Raw genomic sequence first — 14379 nt, 5'->3', positions numbered from 1 at the left:
GAGTTGACAGAATCCAAGCGGAGCCGACTTCGGGTGACTCACTAACACGCAAGACGGCAACTCACATTATAAAAATAAAATTGTGTGTTTTGTTTTGCGTCTACACTGGTGATGTGACATTTTCCTTTCCCGATTAGGGCAGTTTCTGGCAGCCCCTTCTGACGTCCGTCTGTGTTCCTCTACCTTCAAACCGTAGAGGAAGCAGCGGTGCTCCTGAACAATTTATGTGGAAGATCAAGTCTCTGGAGGTATTTTTGGATGCACTTGAATCCTATCCGAGGAGGTTGAGCAACAGATGAGACATGCCGGCGGGTGCAGTCAAGCAAGCCTGGCTCCAAAGGTCTGCTGTGCTCTGGGGAGCACTGTGGCTGTGTTAGGAGCAGACTGCAGGGGCTAGGGTGGAAGAGGGGACACCATCTATGGCCGTGGACAGGCACCAGGGGAGAGATGATGTTGACTTGGGCCAGAACAGTAGCCACAGATGTCACCAGAGGTGTCAGATTCTGGACACATAGCAGTTAAGGGGGTAGAAAAGGGCAAGATAGTTTGGCAGGTTGGGATTTACCCAAGTGGATGTCACTTGACCACATCACCACTGTGGATCGTTCCTGCAAAGAAAAAAAAAAGAACAACAAGCAAGCAAGCAAACATGTCAGCAACAAACACATGGCGGGCAGGGATAAACCCTGACCAGCGGCAATGTTCATAGGAAGGAAGTGCATGAACGCTTTGGGATAAAATGTACAGAGAATCCCAAAGCCATTAATTGCTTTAATTGAGACGGGGGGCAACGAAAAATGTCACTAGTTCACTTAATGCATAGGTTCAACAAAATCATTTCATTACCATCTGACCCTCAGGACCTGATTACTGACCAAGGTTACTTAAGAAATCCTTGCGGGGCGCCTGGGTGGCTCAGTCGGTTAAGCGTCCGACTTCAGCTCAGGTCACGATCTCACAGTCCGGGAGTTCGAGCCCCGCGTCGGGCTCTGTGCTGACGGCTCAGAGCCTGGAGCCTGTTTCCGATTCTGTGTCTCCCTCTCTCTCTGCCCCTCCCCTGTTCATGCTCTGTCTCTCTCTGTCTCAAAAATAAATGTTAAAAAAAAAAAAAAGAAAAGAAATCCTTGCTCCAGGGGCGCCTGGGTGGCTCAGTCGGTTGGGCGACTGACTTCGGCTCAGGTCACGATCTCACACTCCGTGAGTTTGAGCCTCGCGTTGGGCTCTGTGCCGACGGCTCGGAGCCTGGAGTCTGCTTCGGATTCGGTGTCTCCGCTCTCTCTCTACCCCTCCCCTGCTCATGCTCTGAGTCTCTCTGTCTCTCAATAATAAATAAACGTTAAAAAAAAAAAAACTTAAAAAAAAAGGAAAGAAATCCTTGCTCCAGTTAACAGATTGTTCACATGCCCCTTCTCCCTTTCTGCTGCCTCGATTCTGTTCATTCAAATCCAGCAGCTGATTGGGGATGCATCTTTTCTTAGGAGGGCAAATAAAACCACAGTCCTTGGACCTAATTAACAAAGCTTCCCAATTTCATGAGTTTCACGCCTCCCCTGTTCTTTACAACAAGAAGACCTGTGCGGCGGGGCCTTGGTCCTCTCTATGACCGGCTGAGAACTGCACCTTCTGACATCTGCCCCCTTAACAGAGAGGTAGGGGTCACGGCTCTGCTCTGATGGACATCCCGGGTCGGCTCGAGTCCCAGCCCCCTGTCGACCAGAGTGGCTGGCCACCTGCAGACAAACTGTGGGAGAGTGGTGGTAACTTTCGTTCTCCCAACTGGGAGGTTCAGCCTGGGAATCACCTGTGCCCCCATTCCATCCCTGTCCCCAGCCTTGGGGTGCTACAGGGTCAGCTTAGCCCAGACTTATGGGAACCCTGACTCAGAGCCTCTGGATCTAGACTCTACAGAGCGTTTATTAGTTTCCCCAACCCGGCCTGGGCCTTGTTTCTTCTTCTTCTTTTTTAATGTGTGCTCTTTAAACTTATTTATTTATTTTGAGAGAGAGAGAGAATACAAGTGGGGGAGGGCCAGAGAGAGAGGGAAAGAGACAGAGAATCCCAAGCAGGCTCTGCACTGACAGCACAGAGCCCAATACGGGGCTCGAACTCATGAACCGTGAGATCATGACCTGTGCCAAAGTCCGACGCTCAACCCATTGAGCCACCCGGGGCCCAGCCTTGCTCTTTGCCTTCTTAACAGAGTTCCCCTCAGGCCCTCATCTCATTCAAGTCATCTGTGACAGTTTCACTCAACAAATACATATTAAGAACCTCTATGCCAGGTACCTGTTAGGTCTATCAATGAACAGAGCAGACCAAAAATCCCTGCCCTTAGGGAGGTGACATTCTCACGTGGGGAGACAGAAAAAGAGCAATGAGCATCACAAATAATACAGTGTGATGGAAAGGAATACATGTGATGGAAAATGGAAAAACAGCAGGCTAAGGGGGATCTGGAGAGCATGGGGTGTGTGTGTGGAGGATGAGACATCATATGGTGGTCAAGGCAGACGGAATTGACATGAGCCTCTGGGCGGAGAGCTTGAAGGAGGTGAGGGGGTAGTGAGATCGGTGGGGGAAGCCTGTCCCTGGCAGAGGGGATGCAGAGGTCAGAAGGAGCGAGTACATCGAGCCTCTTAGTACCTTCCAGGCAGGGCGGCTGGAGTGAGGGAGGGTAGAGCCATCAGACACCAGGGTGGGGAGACAGATCACACGGGACCTGCCATCACTGGACATAAAGGGAAACCACTGCGGGGCGCTGAGCAGGGGAGTCGTACCTGACACGTGTGTTCCGATCAGCGATCTGGCTGCCGTGCTGAAAACAGGCAAAGTTACAAGATGGAAACCCAAGTAGAAGCTATGATTTCCATAATCCAAGTAAGAGATGGAGACCAGAGTGGTGGCCACAGCTGTCATGAGAAGCGGTCAGCTTCTGGGGATATCCTCCATTTACTATTTTAAAAAGTAGTACTCACTTTCATTGTAAAAACAGTATTAAAGTAAATGCTAACCCATAACTTGCTTCACCATCATCGTTGATCAGTTTTCCAGGCAGGAGAGGCTCACTCTTACGGAATCCATTGTGCTCTGTCCCCAAAACAAAACATGTGCCTTTTTAAAAAATTTTTTTAATATTTATTTTTGAGAGAGAGCGAGACAGAGTGTGAGCAGAGAAGGAACAGAGAGAGACAGAAGGAGACACAGAATCTGAAGCAGGCTCCAGGCTCTGAACTGTCAGCACAGAGCCGGATGTGGGGCTCAAACTCATGAACTGTGAGATCATGACCAGAACCAAAGGTGGACACTTAACCGACTGAGCCACCCACGTGCCCCTGCCTTTTTTTTTTTTTTTTTTAAGGAAAACTTAGGGGCACCTGGTGGCTCAGTCAGTTGGGCAACTGACTTCAGCTCTGGTCATGATCTCACAGTTCATGGGTTCAAGCCCCGCGCCGGGCTCTGTGCTGACAGCTCAGAGCCTGGAGCCTGTTTCGGATTCTCTGTCTCCCTCTACATTCTGCCCCTCCCCCACTCACGCTCTGTCTCTCTCTCTCTCTCTCTGTCTCTCTCTCTCTGTCTCTCAAAAATAAATAAACTTTTTTTAAAAAAGGAAAACTTAGAAAATATAGAAAAGATTGAAGAGGAAAATAAAAATCATCCATAATCCTTTCAGTCAGACATAATTGTTATTAATATCTTGACATATGTTATTTCTTTCTTAAAGATTAAATCGTTTTGCACATTACTGTCTTGCCAGTAGGCACACACGTGCATTTAACATTTGCCATCCTAACAAACACAGTGGTTTAGATATTTTCTTTCCAAATTTCTCTAGTCCTCGTGATTATTTTAAGGCTGAGTAATATTCCAACGTGTTGATGTACTGTAATTTCTTAAACTATTTCCCTTTTCTGGAACATGTCTGTGTTTCTAGATTTTGCTATAGAAGTCAATGCTTGAATCTTCATTTATGTAGCTTTGTGCATCTTTGAATGATTTCTTTAGGACAATTTCCAGAAGTAAGATTGGTAGGTCAAATTATGTAAAAAAACAAACAAACTAACTTGTGGATTTTGCTTTGCTTTTTTTTTTTTAAATTTTTTTTTTCAACGTTTACTTATTTTTGGGACAGAGAGAGACAGAGCATGAACGGGGGAGGGGCAGAGAGAGAGGGAGACACATAATCGGAAACAGGCTCCAGGCTCCGAGCCATCAGCCCAGAGCCTGACGCGGGGCTCGAACTCCCGGACCGCGAGATCGTGACCTGGCTGAAGTCGGACGCTTAACCGACTGCGCCACCCAGGCGCCCCTGCTTTGCTTTTCAAAGGATTATATAGCAAGCATCTCAAGTCCCTGTGCAGCATTGACAATTGCGAGGCTACTGCTTTTGATGGAACTTTCCTTACTTTTGTTGGTTGAGAATAAAAACAAAGTTTTTTCTAATTTTGCATGTCTTTTATTGCTATTAAATATTAAAATGTTTACATGTCTTTCAGCCTATTTTTAATGTTAAAGTAAAAAGCCTAAGGTACAGTTCATTTGCTGTCATAATCTGGGGCACTCCATGTCAATTAAAGCCAAAGCACGTGGAGATTGATGGAGGGTGGAGAGATAAATTTCTTCGTTCTTACTAGTGGGAAGAGTCATGTGAGTAATAATAATAAAAAAATACCATGTGTGGTAAGTATTACACCAGTCTTTTATCTCATTTGGCAATAGTCTGAAACCAACTGGTGGAAAAGAGTCGTACTGATTTACAACAAGTAGTCTGGGAAGGATATTAGAATGCTTAGCCTCACAGGAGCCTGGTCAAAGCCATGAGCATTCAGTCTGCGGACCCGGGCTACCAAGCCTCTGTCTCCTAATGCCTTTTCATTTGGGTTTTAGAAGAAGGCAGGAGAGATGTGAGAGGCAGACCGAGGCAAAGGCCAGTCTGTGAGTGCAGGGAATCTATCCACTCTACTGAGAGCGTTTGCCTCCACTGCCATTTATACTGGAAAGGGGACCACTGAGGAGACACCCCTGGGAATTTCTGAAATGCTCTTGAACTGCGTCCTCGCTGTCCAGGCTGTGCTATGCTGTTCAGATCATTCCCCACCGGGCCGGGCCAGCCAAGGCATCTGGTATCAACCAGTCTAGATTCCTCAGTCCCATCGTCTAGAAAGTCAAGGTATGAGCCACAGACGCCTGTTCATGAGAGAAGAAATGAACACACGCATTCACAGTCGACCCTGGAGGCCATCCCTTCATTTTCAGGCAGAGGAGCGTGTCAGATAGGACAGGACAGGTGCAGATGGCAGAAAAGCATCGGGCAAAGGCAGACCATCACCAACAGACCTGTGACTCTGCGTGGCCGGAAATGCCTCTCAAACTGCCTTTGAACACTAAGACGGTGTCCAATAGGCAAACACTGAATGATAGATTTAAATTCTTTTTTAAATAGGCTCCACACCCAACGCAGAGCCCAACATGGGACTTGAACTCATCACCTTGAGATCAAGACCTGAGCTGAGATCAAGAGTTGGACGCTTAACCGACAGAGCCACCCAGGTGCCTCCGAGTAACAGATTTTTAAAAGGGGTGCCTCAGCATTCAAAAGCCTCTGAAGCTTTTTAAAAAGATCTACTTTAGATCTTCGGAATTAAAGTCTCTGGGGTTGGAGCCTGGGAACCACGGGTTTAGAACGCCCCCACTTCCTCGCCTCCCCCAGGGGATGTTAAGGGTCAGGCGGGCTGAGAACTGCTGGGCTGGGCTAGGTCAGTTCAAGGTCCCTTCCAACACCTGTGGTCTATGAGTCTCTTCCCCTGTCTCACTGGGCCAGACCAGTGACTGGCCTCTGAACCTGAGACCCTCTCTCAAATCTCCGCTGGGGCTTCCTCCTCACGGGCCCTGCTTGTCAGGACCCGCCTGGTTCCAGGGTGAGCCCCAGCTTCTGAGGAAGTCCTCTCTCTCTGCTCTGAGCTTCCCCAGCTCATTATCCCCCTCTGGTTCTCACAGAAGAAACAGTCCTCCGTGGAGGACAAAGAGCACAGGACCTGGTACCCAAAGTCCCGTGTTCTACTGAGTGGGCCGTACTTTGCCTCAGCCTTCCCACCCACAAATGGAAACACTTGATTCCCGAGGGGCTGTTGTCAAGAATCAGCTGAAGTCATGTTTACTGAGCATGTCTGGCATCTGCAAAAATATGTATAAATATAACTACCCATCTTCTACTGCTATTCTTTCTCTCTTCATTTGTTCCCCCATTTACTGAGCAGCTGCTTTGGGCCAGGGCCTGGGGGAGCAAGAATGAACATGTGCTCACTGGGCCCCAGGAACCCCTGTCCAGCAGGGAGAGGCAGATCGTACCCAGAGAACCATAATATGGCGGGATTAGTGCTACTGTCTAAATAGTGCCTGGCACATGATAGGTGCTCAGTGAGTGAGTGTGGAGCTAACGGATGCACTAGATGTTAAGGGATCGCAGACTGAGGATGGGGGAAGGTTCTGGAAAGAGACGTGGGAGCCAAGGCTCAGAGGGCCGAGGAGGAGAGAGGCAGCCAAGGAAGGAGCAGTATCCTAGAAGCAGCGCACAGCTGGCCTCTTTTTCCAAGCCGCAAGGCCTTTGGACATCGGCGTGACTCCTTCATCCTCCGGCCGCTCTGGGCGCCGAGCAACGGACCCCCACACGTGGCAGTGCCGACCTCCCCCAAATGAAAAAGATCCCGCTTTCAAAACAAAACCACTGCTTAGCATCAAAGGCATAAAATTAACTCGAGTCATTTGGGTCACCCAAGCCCCTCCACCAGCTCACAGCGATGGGTCCCACAACAAGGCCGTCCCCAGTGAACTTGGCTCAGTGTCACAAGTGCTCCATGTGGCGCTGGCAGACAGAGATTGGTTCAGTCGGTCGGCTTGGTCCTCGTATTGCAGAACGCATGTCTCCTTGCCTTCATTAAGATAATATTCTCTTAGCAGGGAGGGCTGTGGAGGCAGGTAGGCTCCTGTTCTCGAAATATTTTACATTCTCACGAAAACAGAGGCCCAGTCTGCGGCTGAGACGGCCACCGTTTAAGTAATCAGATTCTCTACTGGCCCTTGCTCAGGCCTCTTTCGGGGACTCCGCTTCTGAATGAAAATACCGTGACCTGGGCTCAGAGAATCGACAGAGCTGTAACCCTGATGACTTTGGAGTTTCCCCCCCAACCCGATCCCTGTCCTTGAATATATCCAAGAAGAGAAATGGGGCCTTGGGCCCCGGGTGGTTTACACATTCCCTGTTTGAAGACAGAGGCCAGGCAATCTCTCAGCACCCTTTCAATTCTCTGACTCCACCGCGCACCAGGGGTTGGGTCTTTATTACTTGTAACTGGAGATTTTGCTAAAAGCAAGTGCGGCTGCCAAGCTGTAAGCATGAACAAGGGTCCTTTCTGCAAGAATCTCGGATCTGATGTTTAAGTCCGATCATTGCCGTCGAGCCCTCTGACGTGGCCAGCTACCCAGCCTGAATGGGACTGCGTTTCTGTGCCATTTGCACCTGGGGCCAGGGGAGCAAGCCAGGCGCACAGATGGCCTGACCAAGCCCCAGAATCTTTGCGGTATGAGTCTTCTCTCTTTCTCTCTCTTATTTTTTTTTAATGTTTATTTATTTATTTTTGAGAGAGAGAGAGAGAGAGAGAGAGAGAGTGGGGGAGGGGCAGAGAGAGAGGGAGACACAGAATCCGAAGCAGGCTCCAGGCTCCAGGCAGCACAGAGCCCGACGCGGGGCTCGAACTCACGAGCCGTGAGATCATGACCTGAGCAGAAGTCAGCCGCTCAACCGACTGAGCCACCCAGGTGCCCCCGGGTGCGAGTCTTCTCTTATTTAATGCATAGCCTGTGGCCAAACTGATGTTACAACAGGAGAGGTAGCTGTATGGGCGGGTGGGCGGGTGGGCGGGTGTGCATAGGACACTTTCTCAGCCTGAAGGAGATCACAGAATTAGGAAGTATTTAGCTCAAAATTCATAGAGAACGATCCGCCTGCTATACAAGCTTATTCATCTCTCTCTCCTCTCCCTCCTTCCCCACCCAACACTGTTCAATCTCTACCCTATTAACCTGACTTTACTCTTTATTTTTTATGATTACCCGAATTTGTCTTATTTATGGATTTGTTTGTTAGCTGTTTTCCCAACCCCGGTACGAGGTCTGGGACCTTGCCTGTCTGTGCCTCTGGTCCCCACTGTCTGGCTGCTAAACACATATTGAATACGTGAATGGATGTTCCATGCCCAGAGCACACCCCTGGCTCATTGGGGTTTGGCTTCCTGAAAATGGCGACCGGGAGGTTCATTGTCTAAGAGGAAGTGGAGTCCCCAGCTTCCTGGGAATATCTTCTGTGTGCCAGTTCTGCTGACTTAACCTCAAACAAGCAGGGATAATCTGAGCCATGTACAGTTAGTTAAGCTGCTGGGGCAAAATGAGCTGTGTTGAAGCACATGTTCCCTGGGGCCAGATCACCTGGGCTCAATCTGAAGCCTCCCATCTGCCAGCCAGGTCGCCACTCTGTGCCTCAGTTTCCCAGAGTTTTTAGTTAGGGTAGTTAGTGTCCTAAGCTCCCAGGGTGGTGAGAATGAAGTGCCTAGAATTGAATGTGGCACCCGGTGACCCTTGTCAACAGCAAGAAACACAGGTGGAGAGTCTGGCCTGAGCTGAAATGCCATGTGGGAGCCAAAGGGTACACTCCCGAGCAGGGCTCTCAGTCCATCCCCAGGGGTCTGCTTGTCCCCCTCCCATGGTGCCCCCTCTAGGTCCCACCCTGCAGGCCCTTCTGTCACTCCATGGGCACCACCTGGCGGGGGCCAGTCCTGGGCCAGGCCACACCCAGTGACTAAATCAAGCAGACACTTGGGCATTGACCGGAAATGTATAGCAAAGGCCCCACCTCTACAAATCCTACTGGAACACCGTGGGAGTTGACATCCATGGATCCCTTTGCTACGAAGTGTCTGTGGGCAGATGCTTTCCCTGGGCAGCAAAATTAAGAGGAGAAGGAGAGCATTTCGCTCCTGCCCTCCCCGCCCTGGCCTGACCCCTCTCTGTGCCACAGCTGAGAATTTATCTTCTGTGGCTGCTGCCCAGCCCGGGACGAGCTGCCAGCTGAAGGGGGGCGTGGACGGAGGATGGAACTGACTTGTGTTTCGTGTCTACTAAGAAGTTCACGGGCAGACCCCACCCCCCCACCCCCCCCCCCCCCACCCCGGTCTTCAGGATGTTCCTCCACAGCAGGCATGTGATGACCAGGCAAGTGGAAGTTCAGAAAGGAAGAGTGACCTTCCAGCACGCTGGTGTCTGATGCTCAGTGACGACCAACATGGGGGTGGCAGACACGTGGGTGGGCTCTGGGGAGAGGGGACCCCCGTCTCTAATCTGTGTAGGAAGAAACACCTTCTGCGGTCTTACTGCCAGCTGGGAACCCCTTGCTGGAGTTCAGAGACCATTTCCATTTCCAGGTATCTCTCCATTTTGTGATCACAGCAATGATGAATGGCATTTAAGATCTCCTCATCAATTCCCCAATTTCCATGGCTAGGATGATTTCTGGTGTCAAGGTTCACGATGTCTCCCAAAGAGGCTGAAACAGAGAGCACATGCCAGATCTGGAAGAAGGTTCTCCACGGCCAGCCTCCACCGTTCGGCAGCACCCAAGTCCTGTGCAGAAATGCTGGTCGTGCGGAGCGGGAGGGGTAGCTCCTGAGTGAATAACCGAAGACATATGTGCCTTCACCAGGCAGGAGGTTCCTGCTCCCCAAGGAGTGTGGACCTCTGCTTGAAAAAGTCAGGGGGGGCCCCACAGAGGCTCGCCCCCTGCAGCCGAGTCTTGAATGATGCCGGCAGAGAAGCAGGTAGGGAACAGCCTCAGGCAGTGGGAGGGGCCTGTGCTGAAGTTTGGAGTTGGGGAAAGGGCCTGCCCTGCTGTGAAGGAATTGCACAGTGACTGGAGTGTCCTTCTGGGACAGTGTCTGATGAGGTCATTGTAAAGGACCCTGCAGGTCACACTAAGGAGCGTGGACTGGACCACACTCCGGGCAAAGGAGAGCCTGTCCTTTAAAACAGGGGTGTATCGTGTCCCAGACAAGAAGCCGGTTCTGGAAAGGCCTCTTGGTGGTTGTATGGAGGGTGGCGAGGAGAAGACAGACTGGAAGCAGGAACATCGGCTTGGGAGGCCTGAGTTAAGGCTGTGGCAGCATAAAGCATGGCCTCACTCCAAGCCATGAGGCAGCTCCTAAGTTTCTTTATAAAGGGCAATGTGGGGCTTTTTGTATTTACAATCATGCTGGTGGGTCAGTATCGCTGTCTTAGCACAGCCCAGATTGCCAGCTTGCACGGAGAAGAGGTGGGGGCCTCAGTGGAACTAACGAGAACTTGGACCTTGGCCAGCGGCAACCCCTCCGCCCACCCCCCCCCCACTGCAGCCCGGGTTTCTCTACCATTGTCCCTTGTGATGAGCCTGAGTGCAGGGAGGCCTTCTTCCATTGCCATGGGGGCAGCTATCCCCCCAGACCTCTGCCTCTGTTCCCCCGTTCACAGAAAGACACATCCCCTCTACTGCTGATATTGCAAATAACACAGGCAACGGATACCCTCAACAGGTGCGGTGTGCCAGGTGCACTGAAGCACAAGCTTTCTTTATTCCTTTTTTTAACGTTTATTTATTTTTGAGAGGGGGGAAGGGCAGAGAGAGAAGGAGACACAGACTCGGAAGCGGGCTCCAGGCTCTGAGCTGTCAGCACAGAGCCTGATGCAAGGCTTGAACCCATGAACCGTGAGATCATGAGCTGAGCCAAAGTCAGTTGGTTAACTGCCTGAGCCACCCAGGCACCCCGCTGAATCACAAGCTTTCTGTGAAGTCCCTCTTTCAACCTCATGACAATCCTAGCGGGGTGGTGGTGGGTGGGGGGAGCTCTGGAAGGGTAAGCAAATGCCAGAATGACAGAAGGGTCCTTGCAGAGAAGGGATGAATGGTGCAGAATCATCTGAACCCTGAAATCCCAAACCAGCTGCTCTATTTTGATAACGGAGAACATCATGTAGAGAAATCTCTTCTTCCTCCCCACCTCTCTCACCCCTGCACGTCCCACCAGAAATCAGGGTGGTTTTTCTTTTTGGAAGGCTGCTGATAAATGCTCTTTATTTATCAAAATGTCTGCTGAGTATTTATCACACTGAAAAATATAAGTGGCCTTTCTTTGGGGATTCTCATTTCTACTCAACCTGAGAAATGACTCTAACGTTGAATGAGGTGGTCTGTGGCTTTTAAAATGTGCTTATCAGTTACACTCCTCATCCATAGTTTTAAAAAGACATTAAACTCGGGGCGTCTGGGCAGCTCTGTGGGTTAAGCGTCCGACTTCAGCTCAGGTCATGATCTTGCGGTCTGTGAATTCGAGCCCCGTGTCGGGCTCTGTGCTGACAGCTCAGAGCCTGGAGCCTGCTTCGGATTCTGTGTCTCCCTGTCTCGCTGCCCCTCTCCCACTCATGCTCTGTCTCTCTCTGTCTCAAAAATAAATAAACATTAGAATAAATAAATAAATAGACATCGGTGAGTTCCTTGCCCCCTAACATCTACCCCCCTCTCTAAGGAGGCCCTAGAGAGTGCCTTGGAAGTGAACTGGCTCATGCCAAGCATTTACTGCACGAGACAATATCTGGGTAGGGGGGCAGGTGTGAGCTACAGGAAGTCCAACCAGTTGGAGATGAGTCCATGTAGGATTCTACTGTTATTAACTTAGGAAGACCACTCTGCTGGCAAAGTTAACTAGGAGCGGAAGGATTCTGAACAACTGCTTTTGCGAACTTTCTTATGTACCATTTTAAGAAATGCTGCAGTGACTCGCTGTGAGCAGGTGTCTCCACGGGCAGATTTGTGTTGCTAAGTTGGGGAAGGAGAACAGTTCTTTGTTCTTCTACGAGAAGGCCAACAGAAAGTCCAGCCGTCGCTAGGGCTGCAAGCCAGAGAGCTGCCCCGTGCAGTGCCTGAGAAAGAGAGGACCTTGAGGGTTGGTAATAGCTGCACGTGATCTAGAGGCCAAGGGTGTCAGTGAGGAAAACAGCCTCAGTGCAAAGCTGCGCGAGAGTGGGGACCAGAGAGGACAGCCTCCCAATCTGTTGACATATGGCAGCTGTGGCTTCCCCGAGAAGCCATGGATATTTCAGAGATGCCGTTTCCCCTCTGGCCTTGAAGCAGAGTCAGGAACTGCCGAGAAAAATGCCCATCAGAGTTTGGTGGCTCTGGCCTCTGAAGGAAAGTGGTTATCCGTGGGCCACAGGCCTCTCCCAGTGTATCAAGATCAGCCTCCACGAGTTACTGGTAAACCTGAAGAGTTGCCTAGAATGAGGTTAACGAAAGATAGGAGAAACGTGCTGTCATAAGTATTACCGCCTTGCCTGACCCAGGGCTCTCAGAAGACACCCCAACTCGCTACGGTGTGGCAGAAGGACCCTTGGCCTCAGCACTGGGAGACTCCCCCACACCCCAGGTCTGACTCACATACCAGCTCAGCAAACGCATGCCTGGAGCCTTTGTGAACCTCCGTCTCCTCTACCCGGTAGAGATGATGTGAACACTTACCCTGCCTACTTTCCAAAATGGGTCTGAGGAATCAAAGAGCTAGTAAATGCAGAAGCACTTTGTACACGGAAAAAGCCTATGCCCATGCCAAGCTAGGAGGTTAAATGTCTCGGTGACCCTACCCACCTAAGCCTCTGCATATGGACACCAAAGGGCTTATGGGACTGGGTTTTACACCCAACTGGATCTGAACCCCAGAGTCTCCTGTTTCTGCTTCACCAAATCCCTGCCAGAATAGTCCTCAAACCTTGGGTGTTGGTGTTAATTTTAGGGTTCTCCAACTGGTAAATCTTTACAGCACCATAGATGCTAAAAGATATGCTCTCCAAAACAAACTCAAAAGGATCCACCACATTTGTGCCAGAAAACATCCAGTGTTGGTAGAATATGGGAGTACAATATGGGCACCCTGTCCAGACCTAGTTTATAAAGCAAAATCTAGCCCTCTCTCATGATCATCAACTAGAAGGTCAAGGTTTAGAAGGCCCCTGAGCCATTTTCTTTTGGAGAGGAAGTAGAAGGCAAGACCAGCTGTCTCAGAGACCAAGGGGGAATTTCAAGGCAACCAGGTGGTCATCAGCCCAAATATAGAAAGAAAACCTTTACCTAGATTCTGCTTCCAGAAGGGATTCACATTTTGCACTTGTAAAACTATTTCCTGGCTGAGAGCTGACCTACATGGCCATCCCTTCTCACATTGGTAATTGTTAACCACGGGGCGCCTGTTCTTTGGCCCCCATCCTTTCTCTGGCTTTCAGCCTGTTAATTGGTTTCCAGTGGTTCTGTTGCACCAACTGTACTGAATCCCTCCCTGTGATCTGTTCACTGGCTTCCTTGAGCATGCTTAGGGGAACAGATGCCCCCAAAGGCATCACAGTGACCCCAAAGAGGCATCCCACCCATAAAAACCGTCTTCGAAGAGGGGCTCATGCGACCGTTCTTGCAAGACGTTTGGGACCACATGGCAATGGGGGCAGAGAGAATGCAGGGGGCGATAAGAGGGGAAGGCAGGCAGGTTAACTTGATGGAGAGGCTCTCTGCTTTCTTAAGACCAATCAAAGCAGACAAGACCTGTGAGGGCAGAGAGGGAAGTTGGTGTGAATGCCTCACGTATGGAGAGGCAGGGGAGCTCTCTATGCTCTTGACTGGGAAGCCAACAGTTGTATAGTATTAAGGAGGGTCGCAAAGCAAACTGCCTTCAGATGGTCTCAGGTATGTGTCCTTACCTGGGACCAAGCCCAGTGTTGCCATTCTCCAGATGAGGAGACTAGATCAGAGAGGGAGGAGAGGCCTGGCTGGTTAGTGGACGCACGTGGACTGGCTCAGACTCCTTGACTCCCCAGCCAACGGTCTTTCTACTCCTTAGACAGATACCACTTCTCCCTCTAGGGCTCCATGTGGGTTTTTATCTGTTGTATTCACAGCTATATCCCGAGTGCCTTGGAAAATGCCTGGCATCTAGAAAGAAACCCATCATATCTTTGAAATAAATGAACGCCCTATTTACCTTAAGGCTAAGGTATGCCTTGGGGCATCGTGGATTTGGGATGTATCAGGCCGTTTTAGGGCTCTGACCTACAAGTGCATTAAATGGGAACTTTCTTTACATGCTAATTACAGTCCGGATTCAACAACTGGAGGAGGGACACTGTTATGACCGTCTGGAGCACTGCCTGTCACAGCCCTGTCAGAGCGCGCTATTGTCGGTGTGGGGCCTGGAGGGAAAGGAAGGCATAGGAAATTGTGAATTGTTCAAAGGCCTTTTAGTTAAAGGGATTCAGTGAAGAAAG

Source organism: Prionailurus viverrinus, chromosome C1 (assembly GCF_022837055.1).
Source record: "Prionailurus viverrinus isolate Anna chromosome C1, UM_Priviv_1.0, whole genome shotgun sequence".
NCBI lineage: Eukaryota > Metazoa > Chordata > Mammalia > Carnivora > Felidae > Prionailurus > Prionailurus viverrinus.
The sequence above is the reverse complement of the archived record's forward strand: the minus strand, read 5'-3'. Positions refer to the sequence as shown.